General features: G+C 41.5%; 1 pseudogene; it reads left to right on the top strand.

Moving 5' to 3' along the window:
* The first annotated feature begins 2,336 nt into the window (after positions 1-2,336).
* On the top strand, positions 2,337-3,927 carry LOC107672093 (olfactory receptor 52E8-like; annotated as a pseudogene).
* Positions 3,928-11,267: the final 7,340 nt, after the last annotated feature.

Genomic DNA, 11,267 nt, shown 5'->3' with positions numbered 1-11,267 from the left:
GAAAGCAAAGGTTTAAAGTTAAAAATGTCTTGATGGATTTATTACAAAAACAACTTTTCACTAAGACTGTGTTAGGCTGGCAAAACACACTTATGCTATTGAATGTGCATTTACAAACGTATCATTCTTTACCTTGAGCATATACAGGTGCATCTCAATAAATTAGAATGTCATGGAAAAGTTCATTTATTTCAGTAATTCAACTCAAATTGTGAAACTCGTGTATTAAATAAATGCAATGCACACAGACTGAAGTAGTTTAAGTCTTTGGTTCTTTTAAGTGTGATGATTTTGCGGTTCTCTCGGTTGGTTGTGCATCTTTTTCTTCCACACTTTTTCCTTCCACTCAACTTTCTGTTAACATGCTTGGATACAGCACTCTGTGAACAGCCAGCTTCTTTGGCAATGAATGCTTGTGGCTTACCCTCCTTGTGAAGGGTGTCAATGATTGTCTTCTGGACAACTGTCAGATCAGCAGTCTTCCCCATGATTGTGTAGCCTAGTGAACCAAACTGAGAGACCATTTTGAAGGCTCAGGAAACCTTTGCAGGTGTTTTGAGTTGATTAGCTGATTGGCATGTCACCATATTCTAATTTGTTGAGATAGTGAATTGGTGGGTTTTTGTTAAATGTGAGCCAAAATCATCACAATTAAAAGAACCAAAGACTTAAACTACTTCAGTCTGTGTGCACTGAATTTATTTAATACACGAGTTTCACAATTTGAGTCGAATTACTGAAATAAATGAACTTTTCCATGACATTCTAATTTATTGAGATGCACCTGTATTATGTTAGTAATTGTTCGTCTTAAGTATATGCTGTTCATGGTAATATTTTTGTATTTCATGACATTTTTATTGTCATTTGAAAAGTACAGTCTGGTAGCCTACTGCTGATTTGCCATTTAATGTCTAGAATCAAATCTAGGCCTGAAGCAGTACCAGGTAAAAATCTTTATAAGTATGTATTGTGGCAAATCAAAAATAGATAATTTGGAAAAAATTAACTACAGTATGCTGACGCCTTTCATTATCAAAGATGATGAAATCAGAATATTTTTTTTCTGCTTCTCAGTGTAGAAAGTTTTCTGTATTTGTTTTGAAACTTTTAGCAAGATTTGCATCATCTTTGATTGAAAGTTGAGTGTTACGTTCTGCCAAACTTCACCTATTCACCAATTAGCAGCACTCATAATAGATCACTAATTATGTGTTGATGCACAGGAGACCATGTGCAAACAACTATGACACCTGGGAAACCTGCATGCACACTCAATTTTTAATACACACAACTTCTGTTTTATCCTGTAATATTGTAATACACTTTCTAGACTAGTACAAAAATTAATAAAACTGTAAATAAAAACTGGATTAGTGGACCTTCTATGTCCAAACCATCTAAGCCTGGTGTTGCTGATGTGCTCAATATTATTCAGTCATATCAAATAATATTTTGGACTTGAACAAGATTAGTTCATGAGTCATTCCATGAAATCGGTGCCTTTTCCACTTGGAAAAATTAAAAAATAAAATAAGTTTAATCAACATTTCTTTAAATATCCACGAAATGGATATTTAAACACCTTAAAATGACAAGAAATTGTATTGTGCCTACTCAGACTATTTTAAATTAATAAAACATCAGGCTATTTAAATTAATTGTGCCATCTCAGGCTATTTAAAAATTAATAAAACTGTAAATAAAAACCTGGACTAGTGGACCTAAGCCTGGTGTTGCTGATGTGCTCAATATTATTCGGTTATATCAAATAATATTTTGGACTTGAACAAGACTTTAGATTGTACCACGGAAATCAAATTTTTTGTTTACCTGACAAAACATTTTTTATTGTGGTCCCTGAATGTTTTTTGCTTAATGTTCCTTGTTGCGAAAGTGGATTCTAACATTTTTAACAATCAAATTTAGTAAAAATATGGTGGCTGTCCAGAGGAAGACAGTTTCAACTGGCCCTCCAAGCTACTATTGTCCAAAAAATGGATTACAACTTGCAAGTGTTACATCAGTGTCAGTGTTACAACTGTCAGTCAGAATGATCTCAGGAGATTTTTGAGAAAATATATATTTGAATTTAATGACAAGGATATCCAGTGTATAGAGTAAATGTGCAGTAGGACAGCATAATAGGTCTTTGTATTTACAGAGTAATTCAAAGTAGGTCACAGACAATGAAGTCATAGTCATTTTTTACTCTGACTTTGTAGGTTTATTTGATGTTATGAATTTATGTTATAGTTAATAGACAATTTTGTGTATTCCTTGCATTTATACAAAAGTGTTGCTTATGTTTTTGTGGTCATTTCTATTTTCAGCTTGGACAAAACACCAAACGCAAAGCTGCCATGAGTTCTGTAAGTCAAAGCTTTTCTGAGAATAACTCCATCGTTCATCCTGAATACTTTTTCATCATTGGACTTTCAGGTATACCGTACAGCACTTATTACTAGATTTTCTTATTTTTCATTTATATTATTGCTGTAATTGAGAACTCTGTAGTCCTTTTTATTATAGTTGTTGACCGGAACCTGCACAGTCCAAAGTACATTGGTGTGTTTTACTTGGCCTTGGCTGACTTTGGTGAAACTAATGCACTGATTCCTAACATTATGAAGATTTTTGTTTTTGACTCACAGTACATCTCCTTGTCACAAAGCAAGGCCAGACACAACAGGTAAGTGCAAAACGGGAGGGTTTATTGACTGGGTAAGTGGATGACTGGAATAGGTGAGTTAAAGGCAGGTGAATGTCAACACAGTGAATGGTTCCAGGGTGCTTATCTGAGTTCTGATGGAGAGGATCGTATGCCGGTTACGTTGGAGATCGTGGAGCCGTTTCCAAGGAGTCGTTGGAGGATCGTGGGAGGAACAGCAGGTAATTCGTTCTAGGAGAATTTGGCAGAGAGAGTCCAGAGTAGTTCGTAGGAGTGAACGGTAGACCGGACAGTGAGTGACTGCGCTGTGTGTGTATTTGTAGTGTGGCTTGATTGGTGACAGCAGGTGCGGGTCCATTAAGAAGTGATATCAGGAATGCTACCTTAGTGCGTTCGGAGGAAAACTTCTGCGGCTGCATCTCGATGAACAAGGCCACTTGCAGGAGGAAGCTGTATCACCCGCGTAGGAAGCAGGCATGGCCATGATCAGAACTCAGGTGACTGTGATCGGGTAATTATCCTGGATGGTGACTGAAGTGACTGTGATGAATCCCTGACACTCCTACAATGCTTGTTTGGCAAACATGTTTTTTGTTCACTTCTTTAGTACTATGCAGAGCCTCACTCTTTTTGTTCTGGCATATGATCGCTTCATTGCAATTTGTTTGCCATTAAGATATCATGCCATAGTGAATAATACTGTCATGTGTTTAGTGTTTGTAGGATTATGGTCATTTAATGGTGGTGTGGTTGCCTTTGTGGTGTCTTCGATCACACGACTTTCATTCTGTAAATCCAATGCTGTACCTAGTTATTATTGTGATCATGGACCAGTGTATATGTTGGCATGTAATGATGTTAGCATTAATAATTTCATGGCAAAACTCTGCACAGCTTTATATGTTGTAGCACCATTGCTCTTTATAGTCCTGTCATATCTGGGAATTTTTCTTGCCTTAAGTAGAATAACAACTTGGGAAGGACGTTTAAAAGCACTGAAGACCTGTGTTTCTCACCTGTTGTTAGTGGGATCATTTTTTCTCCCCATTATCTGCATATACACGGCTGCATTCATAGTTTCTGTTACTCCCAATGCTAGGGTCATCAGCACATCTCTGGCATATGCTGTTCCACCAATGCTAAATCCCATTATTTATGTTTTAAATACATCTGAAATCAAAGACTTAATTAAAAAATACCTTAAAAAGAGATCAACACGAATCGAGAATGTTTCAAACACTCAATTGTTCATGTAAAATAAATTTGTATTAAAAAACATTCTCAAAAAATTATTTTAAAACATAGCAAATCTATGGATTAAGAAGAAATTTAGGAGCAAATTAACTAAATATACTGGGTTATATACAATAAGGCTGTTCCATTGTGTATAAGCGTAAAGAAGAGACAAGCAGTAATATGCTTTTATTTTTATTGTATTTTTGTATCTATTACATCTTATTTAATGTGCCTGTATTGCACTGTATGTATTCTTAATTACTAACCCAAAGACAACACAAACAAAAACAAGCAAAATGCACGAGCAATTTGAATGACTTTGTGTGAGCAGTCATTACTATGCTGAAATATGTGCATATTTCATGTTACCCTTTCAAGTTTCATCCACCCAAATGCTGTTAACTCTTATGTTTGATCACATAATTCAAATAATATTATTTTAGAATGCATTCCTGTTTGAACATGCAATCCAATGGTACATTTTCACATGAGCATGCTGATCTGAGATATATGCGGATAAGGTTATTTTATTGTCTCTCTGTTGCAGTGTCTCAAATGGCAGTTTTGCTATCTCTGTCTTCGCTTTACAATAATGAATAAAAACTGAACATGAACCAAGATATCAATTTATTGATGAAAACTTGAGGAATTTCACACGGAAGAATGTGAAAGTACACTGTTTTCTTTGCTTACAATCCACAAATACTCAGAAATAGTCTATACTGTGCAAATAAATATTCAGCCATTTGAATTGGTCTTCTTCCTGATGTCCATAAAGCATAACTATAATAAAAGGTACTGTATAGTGTAGTCGTTATCAGTGTTGGACAGTAAATGCATTACAATAATAATATTAGTTTACTATCACGAGTAGTTTAACCAATTACTAATAATATTTCAGTGGTAATATTGCAGTTATCATCCATAAAATAGATTATTACAACCTTTAGTTTTGTTTGTATCAACTAGTAATTATTGGGAGTAGCTACCACAATCCAATCATTCCCAGATTTATTTTCGTAATCATCAAAACTCATGCGAGCAAGTGTCCTCAGTATTGCAACAAACTAGCTTAGAAGATGGAAGAGCTGATATTAAGTGGCTTGAAATACTTCCATTACTTTTTTCTCCTTTGCATACGGACATGGTTGACAGCTGTTAATGCACAATCACCATTTTAGATTGACTAACTGTAATACTGTACAAAGTTGATGAAATGATGAAAATTCATATTAAAAAAGAAAAGTAAAAAAAAAAAAAAGAAATAAATGAAAATGTACATTTTAGCATTGTATTTTTTAGTGTATTTGACATTTTATATAATTTTACTTTTATATAATAGTTTTTATTTTAAACAATATAATATTTTTTATTGTAATAATTAATTTTATATAATAATATTATTGCACTTTATTATTTTGTTTCTTTTTTAAATAAAGTGCTATTATACTATTATTACTATTATTAATGTATTTATTTTTATAGTTATATTTAATGGGCCACACGATACAGTGTGAGCACCAAACCAAATCTCCAGGTGCTGTCATGAGAACTAGACTGAAAAACCTGTGTGTATCCCTGACTATTTCCTTGAGTTTCTGTAATATAATGTTTGCAAGTAAGTTTGTTAAATGCAATCCTTCCACTAAAAATTGTTCCTGACAGTGACAGTAAATGGCAAGAGAATGATCCAAGCTGTAACATGCCTCATCATATGGAGCTCAAATAAAAACAGAGAATAAGAGCTGTTCTCATCCACTGTGCAATTTATTTTTAACACCATATATGATATTTTTCATACATATATATCTGCTTATCTTTCAGCATAAGAAAACGTTTTCCATCTTTAGTTTAAAAGTTTATACTAAGCGCCACAACTGCTGGACTGCGTTAAGAGAGCACGGGGGTGCAGATGTTGACAATTCCAGCGTGTCACAACCAAATGTACCTATCCACCTCACAACCTTCCAACACCCAAGACTTGTGACCTCGCTTCCCAACATCCAGGAGAGCCACCACTAGGGCGGAGGTCACCTCAGCCAGAGCCTTTTCTCACCTTGTTAGAAAACAGGAATACAACAGCTGAAGTCCTGGTAAACAACGCTGGAAAGTGTCTATTTTCTGGCAGGGAAAAGGACACTATGGAGGTCACATCCTACCCGAAGGGGAGGTAACGTCGAGAGAACAATCTATGGACTTACAGAAGGAAGTACCACATAGGGAAGATCCTGTAGTGGGCTCCACCCAAGGGAAGAACCAGATACAGAACCTCATGATAGACCATGTGTCTGTGTAGGGAAAACAGTGTACCCCAGTGGGCAAGTCAGTGGAATGATACACATATGGGGCCACGAAGAGGAGCCACAAAAAATGGAACACTAATTCATTGCGGGAGTTCACTCGGTGGAAATTATTTCGTAATGAATAATATAGTGAGTTCCTCTGCTGAACTCAGCTATGCAAAAAAGTGCTTAAGTGATGGAAGGTTGTCCAGGGTTTATGAGAAGGAACTAAACTGGACTCAATGAGCGCAATGCCACCTGAGACAGGGGGAGGTGCTGTGTGCAAGCTCTACATGCTACCAGTCACCTGATTTCAAGAACTATTCAGAACTCTGGAAAAAAACTGGTTCCATCCGTAGATTGTAGAATCTGGCAAATGTATTGGGTGTATCCCAACCTGCAGCTCTACAGATATCTGCTAGAGAGGCACCGTTTCGCTAAAGCTGACGAAGCAGCAATGCCCCTGGTCGAGTGGGCTCTCACTCCCAGCGGGCACGATAAGCCTCTAGCCTGATAGGCCATCAGGATCGCATCCACAATTCAGTGGGAGAACCTCTGTTTGGAGATAGTATTCCCCTTCTGCTGTCCTCCAAAGCAGACAAAGAGCTGTTCATACAGTCTGAAACTCAGCATACATTCCAAATAAATGTGCAGGGCTCACACTGGGCACAACAGAGACAGGTCAGGGTACCTCTTCTGAAGGGAGATAGCTTGCAAGGTTACCACCTGTTTCCAGAAGAGAGTGGTGGGAAACTTGGCATATATCCGGGCTGGGGTCTCAGGACAACGTGAGAGTCTGCCAGTCCAAATTATAGGCAAGATTGACTAACAGAGAGGGCTTGAAGATCCCCCACCCTCTTGATAGAAGTGAGTGCAGTAAGGAAGGCCGTCTTCATAGAGAGGGCATTAAGGTCAACTGACTGAAGAGGCTCAAATGGATCTCTCTGTAAGGCCTGAAGGACCACTGAGAGATCCCAAGAGGGAATGAGGCACGGCCTCAGGGGATTTAACCTCCGGGCACCTCTAAGGAATCCGGCAAACAGATCATGCCTCTACAGTGGTTCGCTGCAGAGTGTAGAAGCAGACAGGTGCCTCTCCAGGCCCTCCTGAAGGAAGGAAAGCACTGATCCAATGGCACATCTCTGAGGGTCTTCCCACACCAATCAGCGAAAATGCGCCACTTCAGGCAGTAAAGTCACCTCATAGAGCCGTGACTGTGGCTGAGGATGCCATATGACGAGCCTCTGAGAGGCGTGCTGTCATAGTGGCCAAGTCCAGTTCCACACTGAGAAAAGAGATGCTCTGCACGGGGGAGAGTTTGCTCTTTTCCCAGTTACCCGATGTCTCAGCTGGGCTAAGTGGTCAAAAGTCACATCACTGTGAGTGCAGACCACTTCTTGCGAGTGAGCTAATATGAGCCAGTCGTTTAATAATTGAGAATGCGAATGCCCACTTCCCTGAGCGAGGCAAGGGCAGCCTCCACGACTTTTGTAAAGACACGAGGAGATAGGGACAGCACGAAGGGAAGAACCCTGTACTGATATGCTTGTGCCTTGGATGGATCAAGACATTAAAGTACTTCAGGTCTTTTACCACAAACCAATCCTGATGCTAGACACATGTTAACGTGTTTGAGGGTCAGCATTTTGAACGTGAGCTTGTGAAGGGTCCAGTTCAATACCCTCAAGTCCAGGATCGTTCTGAGACCCCCACCCTTCTTGGGTACAATGAAGTAGGGGCTGTAAAACAACCTTTCTTCCCAGTCCTCGCAGGAGGCCGTCCCCAGTGACAAGCAGATGAGGACTGCTGTCTCGAGGGTGCAGGATCAGGGCCTGACCCACGCCAAGGCAGAATGTGTTTAATGGCCTCCGTCTGCTTCTTAACCATGGAGAACTGCTGAGCAAATTCTTCCACGGTGTCGCCAAAGAGACCAACCTGTGAAATGGGGGCTTCAAGAAAGCAAACTTTCTCTGCATCCTGCATCTCAGCCAGGTTGAGCTACAGGTGGCGCTCCTGGACAACTAACGTGGCCATCACCCTACCCAGAGCTTGCGGCGTGACTTTCATAGCCTGGAGGGCATAGTTAGTCACCGGGCACAGTTCCTCGTCTGGGTTGGGATCACCCTCGTGCAGTTTTTTCAATGCCTTGGCCTGGTAGACCTGCAGGATGGCCATGGCTTGCAGGGCAGACACTGCTTGTCCAGAAGCTGTATAAGCCTTCGCTACCAGGGACGAAGAAAACTTACAGGAGTTGGCTCAAGTGGCCCCGCCAGGTGTCGGCATTTTGCGGTCAAAGATGCACTGCAATTGCCCTCTCCACCTAGGGGAACTCAGTGTACCCTGGTGGACCCCTGTTGAGGGTGGTGAGGACAGAGGAGCTGGTGTACCGTGTCCTGGCCACCATGATTTCATCAGCTCTATGTGCTGTTCTGGGAAGAAAGGAACTGGGGCCGAGCGCGGCTTAGTTTCATCCAGCCGCGAGCACTTGGGACAGGGTAGAGGAGTCCACTCAAGCCTGATGCTCTTGGCTGCCTGGGCAAGCATGGCTGCCATCTCAGCATCTGCCTCGGACTGAGACTCTGCCCCTGTGGGTGCTGGTTCAGCCATGTCATCAGCTTCCGATGGCTCAAGCCTGCTCTCCGATGCTGCGATTGACAGCTCATCTTCTTCACGAGCCCCAAATGAGAGATTGAACTCGCCCAGAGACGAGCTATCATACTCATCCGGAAGCTCAACTGGCAGACACGAAGCATGGGAGGAGCGGGAAGCCCGTGAGGTTCATCGCTGCGGCCTCATACCTAGAAGTAGAAGGACTGGAGCGGCAAGTGAGCCACGAGTGCAGTGCACTGATCTCTGCCCCTGTGGGTGCTGGTTCAGCCATGTCATCAGCTTCCGATGGCTCAAGCCTGCTCTCCGATGCTGCGATTGACAGCTCATCTTCTTCACGAGCCCCAAATAAGAGATTGAACTCGCCCAGAGACGAGCTATCATACTCATCCGGAAGCTCAACTGGCAGACACGAAGCATGGGAGGAGCGGGAAGCCCGTGAGGTTCATCGCTGCGGCCTCATACCTAGAAGTAGAAGGACTGGAGCGGCAAGTGAGCCACGAGTGCAGTGCACTGATGGAAAGTGCCTTGCAAGGGGGGCACAAAACCATCCACGAGCGCTGCTTCAGCGTGAGCACAGCCCAAACACTGAACACAAAGCTGGTGGCGATCGAAAAGAGAGATATGCAAACCGCAACCAGAAGCACACGGGTGGAAAGGCATGAAGTAAACACACACAGTTCCACCCGTGAAGCTCTTTGAGAGAATTTGCTCTTTTAGGAGGAAATTTGCTCTTAAAGATCAACGTTGAAGCATGCAGGGGTACCCTCACAACACTTAGCTGTGTATGAGAAGGGAGAGACCGCTGCCTGTGCCGTAAATTCAATGACTAGGGAATTGAGAGGAGAATGAGTGCCGCTTCTCACAGAGAGATGCTGCATTTGGCTCTGAAAAACAGAACGAGTGAGCAAATGCTACACTGGCCTATTTATACCTGGTTGTCCCGAGATGCTGCATTTGGCTCTGAAAAACAGAACGAGTGAGCAAATGCTACACTGGCCTATTTATACCTGGTTGTCCCGAGATGCTGCATTTGGCTCTGAAAAACAGAACGAGTGAGCAAATGCTACACTGGCCTATTTATACCTGGTTGTCCCGAGATGCTGCATTTGGCTCTGAAAAACAGAACGAGTGAGCAAATGCTACACTGGCCTATTTATACCTTGATGGCCATCTATGCAAAATTTGCTCGCCAATTTCAATAGACTTTTCTCAATGATGTCAGAGGTGTTTGGGCTCCCAAGAGCGACACCTAGTGTCGTATTATTCGACACATCACCAAAGTGGACAACTGAAAGGGAATTAATAAATGCAGTAATATTTCCTCTGCACTTTAGAAGACTGTGAGACTTTATTTGGTGAAATGCCTAGTTCTTTCATGAAACTCTAGAGGGCGCAAGCTGATGGTCTTAACGTAACTGATGATATTCACAGCATTAAACGACTTGGCACAAGCTGATTGGCTCATGTTGCATATGCAGCCAATGAGCTTGCAGCTTTACATTTAAATAGTTAGCCTCCACTCGAGCATTTTGCAGCGCGCTTTCAGAGTTCCTCTGAAACCCTCCACCTTCCCCAGCTCCACCTGTATAGATCTGTTACGGGTTATTCTATATGCCATTTGTGCAGCAGCAGTATGTCTTAAATACTCACAGCACCATATTGCCGTATGCATTGGCAGTAGCAAGTTCCTGTACTTGCTTGCAGCAGCAATAATCTACAACTACAGCAATAACCAACTGCAGCAGCAGTTCAGCAGCAGCGTAGCAGATCTATTCCAAGACCAAATACATTACCATTTTCATATCCATTACTATGCTAAAATGTTCTGAGAGTTGTCATGAAAGAACTTTATTTTTAATGAAGTGCCATAAGTGCCAAATACATTATCATTGTCACATCCGTTAACATGCTTTATACTACGGGTCCGTTGAATGCTTGAATCTGATTGGCTGACGAACATTCTAAGGTGTGCAATTATTTTCAGGGAAACGCACGGCGAACGTAGTTCCAGGCAGGTCTTGACCGCATTACATGTCCATATCACTTTGCCAAATGATTTGAGTTATTTCAAAGGTCCTTACAGCCTACAACCAGGGCCGTTTCTAGGCATAGGCGAGCTAGGAGGTCGCCTAGGGCGCCACCAGCTGAAGGGGCGCCAATGAGCGCACGTACTGGCACTTTTAGCAGGGTTGTGATAAAGAGTGGCATGGTCACCCTGAAATATGACTGCCGCCCCCACTGGATCCCCCAACATTACTGGGCTAGAGCAGTATTTCCCAACCGGGGTGCCGTCTGTCGAGAGCAGGGGTGCCGTGTAAAAAATCAATTTTTAATATTTTTAAATTGCTAAAAATTGCATTTTGAAAATGTTCAAAAAAGCATTTATTATATAATATCCATTTCTAATGTCGCCAATAATTAGAGATGCACCGAAATTCCGGCTGCCGAAAATGAGTTCACCCCTCAGG

This window comes from Sinocyclocheilus anshuiensis, unplaced genomic scaffold (assembly GCF_001515605.1).
Source record: "Sinocyclocheilus anshuiensis isolate Anshui unplaced genomic scaffold, SAMN03320099.WGS_v1.1 scaffold336, whole genome shotgun sequence".
Lineage (NCBI taxonomy): Eukaryota > Metazoa > Chordata > Actinopteri > Cypriniformes > Cyprinidae > Sinocyclocheilus > Sinocyclocheilus anshuiensis.
The sequence above is the reverse complement of the archived record's forward strand: the minus strand, read 5'-3'. Positions and strand labels throughout refer to the sequence as shown.